The sequence below is a fragment of the Acomys russatus genome, chromosome 7 (assembly GCF_903995435.1).
Source record: "Acomys russatus chromosome 7, mAcoRus1.1, whole genome shotgun sequence".
NCBI classification, from domain to species: domain Eukaryota; kingdom Metazoa; phylum Chordata; class Mammalia; order Rodentia; family Muridae; genus Acomys; species Acomys russatus.
In genome coordinates this window covers 2,465,891-2,471,812 of record NC_067143.1, presented here as the reverse complement: position 1 = coordinate 2,471,812, position 5,922 = coordinate 2,465,891, and positions in this window count along the sequence as shown.

Sequence of the window (5,922 nt, the reverse complement as noted above, 5' to 3'; positions counted from 1 at the left end):
CAGGAACTGGGTGGTAAGGAGTGACCAAATAAAGCCACTGCTCAGGTCTTTTTCAGTCCTAGTCACTCTTGGACTCCTTGGTGATGGGCTCTGAATAACTTATACTATAGAGGCTGTGCATTTTCAATAAGGGCTTATGTACAGAAACATCCTAGGCAAGATGCCAACTTGGATACTCCTAGTTTCTCTATTATCTTTCACAGGTTCTGCCTTTAGCATTTAACATTTAGGTGTGAGATCCTTCTAAAGTATGCTATAAAATTAAAGAAACGTTTTGGCTGTTTTAGTACATGCTTGTTTCTTATTGGCTTTAAAGGTATAAATTTATTGTATTCTGCGTATCTTGGTTAAAATCTTTAAAATCTATAACAAATCGTTGTGCTTGTAATTTAAGGTCAGAGCCATTCTAACAGCAAATGAAATGAACCAACTTAAGAAACTGATCTCTAGCAGTAATAGACTTATAGAAAATAAGATTTTAAACAATGTTTCCTTAATAAAGATGTTAAAACTACATCTCCAGCATATATCTGTGAACTTTTATTTAAAGATTAATAATTTGCTTATTAAAAATAATGTTTAAAATTTAAGTTCAAACTCTTGCTTAAAATATATGAGTGCATATGAGTTTGTAACACAGATATTAATTGATTCAATCCTAGTTCAAAGCACCATAAAATCTGGTTTTAAGTTTTAAAAATTATGGCTATACTCTATGACTTCATTCTTAAACAAATGTAACAGGACTCATTTGTATTAATTATGTCACAGTCAATGTAAAGTATTAATAACTTTAAATTTTGTATAAATTTTCCTTAAAAACTTGTATTCTATAATAATATGCCATATGGAAACTAAAGTTTCCAATCTTTATATTTATAGATCCTGATGTCAAAGTTAAAAAAACAAAAACAAGTGCTCAGAATATTCTCCACAGTTGAGTGGAGAGTGTGATACGACTTTCTCACGTACTCTGGTGCCTCACATTTGACCATGTCCCCTGGAGAAGGAGACCTGGTGGCACTCAGAGGAAGGACAGCAAGTAGCCAAGAAGAGACTTGATACCCTATGAGAATATATAGGGGGACGTAATCCCCCTCAGGAACAGTCATAGGGGAGGGGAATAATGGGAAAATGAGGGGGGAGGAATGGGAGGATACAAGGGATGGGATAAACATTGAGATGTAACAAGAATAAATTAATAAAAAAAAGAAAAACAAAACAAAAACAAACAAACAAACAAAACCTCTAATTTAATGGTTATCATTTATGTAACTTGTCAAAATCATGGTGTGTAAAACAGGAGATGCAAATTAATGCAGGGGATAAAATTGCTAAGCTGTTACTGTTTCCCTACATTAAGGGCAAAGCCATTCCAGTAAAAAAAAAAAAAAAAAAAAGAATGGGTATATTTGAGAATACAGAAAAAAGTATGTTCTGGAAAACAATGGTATATATTCACTTATAAGTACATGTTAGCCTGACATAGATGCTCTCTGAGAGACTCCACCCAGTGGAGGATTGGGACAAATACTGGAAATAATTGCCAAACTCTGCGCAAAGAGCTATGAGTTATATAAAAGAGTGGCCTAGATAACAATCATTAACAAGTATTTAAGATTATAGATAAAAGATAACTTAATAAAAAAGCATTATAAACAGATGACATGGGATTGAGACAAGGATCCCATACCTGCCCCACGTTGGGCGCCAATTGCCCCAACCTGCAGGGTTCGACTAAAACTCACTCGGGAGGGAGGTCACCTGTTGAGAAATGCAAGACACAAGGAAAGGGAGCAAGTCTGATTGATCAACCTCTCAACTTTATTAGTCAGGCAGCAGCTTTTATAATTAAGAAGGCAGGGAAGCTTATCGCTATAGCAATGCAGTTGCGGGTTTTTCTCAAAACAGGGAATTCCAGGCAGGGTCATAATGTCCTGCCACACAGGGTATCTTGTTTTGTTTTCATCTAGCTTTAGTCTAACTGTTGACTCACAACAGGATCGTTCTATCCCTATCTGTCTTTGGCTGCTGACTCACAACAGGGTCACTCCATCCCTATCTGTCTTTAGCTGCTGACTCACAACAGGGTCAGCTAGTTTCTGGCAAAATGTAAGTTCTAGGAAAGACAGAGACTTAAAAGTGCAGACTTGGACAAGATGGCTGAATATTGGTCATATGGCCTATTGTCCCCGGCAGTATATAAACCTTATGAAGTAGCCATTCTGGATTCCAAGACTTTTGGGAAATGATCATGACATCTGCTTTTGTATCCACTAAACCTTGTATTTTAACACTGTTCATTTGTACCATTAATTTGGGTCTCTGATTATTATCATTGTTTGCCAGAACACGCATTTTCCAGTAATCCCAAATTCCCATATTCTTTCTACTGGAGTGGCTCTGCCCTTGATCTAAGGAAACAGTAAGTGTAGAAAAATTCTACCCCCTACATTAATTTTCATATCCTTTTTAACATAGGCCATGATTTTAATTTCTTCTTTACAACCCCATTTACAATATGTGAATGCACAGCAAAGCCTTCAGAAATTAATCCACTTCTTTCCAATATTATTCCTATTGTCCCTGAAGGTAAAGGGCCATAAATACCAGCGGTTATTTTTGTAATATTCTGCTATTACTACATCTTCAGATCAAATTTGTTTTCCTAAGTCAGAATAATGCCCTTTACCAAACAATTGATATTTAATGACATTTATCCCCCTAGTTACCTTTGTTGTTCTATTTTTGTGGCTTTGGTTCTCCGCCATGATAACCACTGTAACTGTTGAGCAGCTTCTAACACACCTGACACCAATCCCTTCAAATCGTGGGGAATAAGTCTATGCAGCATAGTTCAGCTACTTAACATTTGTTCATTGAAAGACAAATGCATTACACACCATAAAATAGACTTTTAAAAATGTTTTAAATCCAGCGTAGTTACTGGATGCAATGCCATCTCACGATAAGCCACCATTAGCAGCAGGGCTATGTTGCACACAGACTGGGAAAGCTGATGATGTCTGTGTAGTACTGGAGAATTCCTGTAGTGGCACTCTTGCTTCCTAAGGCCTTTTACCCTGTCTAGCTTCCTGTTCTTTTGGTACGCTTTTGCCCTGTCCATATTCCAATCCTTCACGTCCTCTTTCTGCACACAGATGCTCTGAAGACCTGGCAGATGGAGGAGGGCAGCAATAGCAGAGAATTCCCATTTTCAGTTACCATGGAATTTGAAGACTATTTTTTGCATTTATCAGTAGTGCTATTTTCTTTCAAAGTGCTCCATCTATAAACTGTCATATTGTACTGCCATCTCTGAAATCTTTTCCAGAACTATAGAATTTAGTGACACTTCCTGTTCTTGTATCTCATCATTCTTTCTTCCAATCTTTAAAAAAAATGATATACATGACAAAGACAAGGCAAAAACAGAAAATTACACCTGGCTACAAGGCAGTAAAGAACCCTGCAGTAGAAGCTGCCATATTGCTGACACCCTGAAACAATATCTTTATGTCTTTAAAATCTGAATTTTCCTCTTTGGTATTAGAAGTTACCCATTATGCCCAAGCAGCATTGGGCACCAATTGTAAGTTTTGTACATTTTCAAACCTACTTGATTTGGGGGTACTTTAATACTTATATCCCCCTTTGAACCCATATACCCTCGATAGGAGAGAAAAGAGGTTAATGGGAATAGGAGAAGTAGACATTTTAGACTCACTTCCTTGGAGTGATTCTACTGGCATAGTCAGCAGGATTTCAGCAGATCCATTAAACAGCAAACCAGCAATTAATTCAGCAAAGTAAACAGCAACTGCAGCAGCAGAAATCCTGAGCAGCAACTAGAACCTAGAACCTCAAAGCATTCTCTGATGCAAATGCCCAGCCCCTTGTTTGATATATATATAATTTAAAATTATATATATATATATATATATATATATATATATATATATATATATATATATATATATATATATTTCCTCTCAGAGTCCATACTAGGATGCTTATAAGTTGGCAAAGACCATGCCCCAACAAGAAGCAGTTTCTCTTTTAGTGGACAAACCTGTCTTAGGACAAGTTCTCTCATAAGTCTGTTTCCAGTAGCCAATAACAGCACACCCTCACACCAATCTGTTTCACATCTCTCACATAGAATTAAAAATGTTTATATGTACTATATAAATGTGTGTGTGTGTGTGTATGTGTGTGTGTGTGTGTGTGTGTGTGTGTGTGTAAGAGTAAATATCTGTGAATCTATGCATCTGCTTGTACACACAATTTGTGTTATATAGCAAGATAAAATATTGGAAAGGTATATATTTTGAAATAAAACTACAGGGGGATTCCAAGATGGCATCGACCAGTATGCACCATAGGTGATCTACTCTGAGGAGACCAGGGACATGGATGGAGCCACAGACTGCTGGATTTTGAGAACTGTAGGTGAATGGGGCCCCAAACTCTGCAGACCGCCAGTGAGTCTAACCCCGGGACAAGCAATAGTCCGGAGGTGCTAAACACACTCCCCAAATTCTGAAACGGAATCCACAACCAAGCTGCAGCCAGCACATAAAACCCCCACTCACCATTTGGGGAGGGGATATTCTGGAGCCCCCAACCTGAGGAGTCTCAGCGAATAGGGTGAAACTACCATTGAACCCCTCCATCCACACCATGCCAAACTGCGGAGGTCACCTGCCTAGCCTGAGTGGAAACACAGGGGGTGGGACTCACCAAAAACAGCTAGAGCTGGCGTGTAGCTCGTGGTCTGCGTCCTGGGCCCAATCTGAACCCAGACACAAAGAATTGACCCTGCAAACAGGGGCAGTTAGAAACCAGTGTGGACTGCTCCCACAGCTCAGTGGGACCACCCACATTATTAGGAGACGTGGATTGTGCTTGCAGGGCCTAACTGATGACCTATAGTGAGCTTGGAGTTTCCTGGCTTTCACTGGCAGAAAGAGAAGATACAAAGGATTCCTGCCAGTGGTCTGAATCGCCATTGGCGCCAGCCACCTGCCCGGGCTGCCGGCACTGACTCGGCACTCCCCAAACAACAGAACCTAGCTGGGTCCATTCTTGCGGGTGCGACAGGACCTCCCGTGATCTAGGGAGCCATGGGTCTTGCTTGCAGGCCTAACTGCTGACCTACAGAGATCTGGGAGTATCCTGGCTGTCACTAGCGGAAAGATAAGATACAGGGGATTCCTGCCAGCGGTCTGAATCACCATTGTCACCAGCCACCCGCCCAGGCTACCGGCACAGACCCGGCACTCCCCAAACAACATAACCTAGCTGGGTCCATTTTTGTGGGTGCGATAGGACCTCCCATGATATAGGGAGCCATGGGTCATGTTTGCAGGGCCTAACTGCGGACCTACAGTGAGCTGGGAGTATCCTGGATCTCCCTGGTGGAAAGAGAAGATACAGGGGATTCCCACCAGTGGTCTGAATCGCCATTGTTGCCAGCCACCCGCCCGAGCTGCCGGCACTGACCTGGCACTCCCCAAACAACAGAACCTAGCTGGGTCCATTCTTGCAGGTGCGATAGGACCTCCCATGATGCAGGGAGCTTTGGGTCATGCTTGCAGGGTCTAACTGCTGATCTAAAGCAATCTGGGAATGTCCTGGCTTACAGGGTCGTGAAAATTGCGCCCTCCTTGGATACTGCCAGTGGCCTGAAACCATATTGTCTCAGGCCCACCAGGCACTGCTCCTGTAATCTCCAACAGGCAGATCCTAGCTGGGTCAGCTCCTGCAGACCCAGCAAGAACTCCCAAATTCATGGAATAGGTTGTATGCTCCTACAGTGTATAGAGGCAGAGCTAAAAGCCAGCTGCAGCCCAGAAGATCTGATCCACCTGGGGTCTTGGCTACAAAGCAACAGGAAAGACAGGCAACTGGGATCAACCT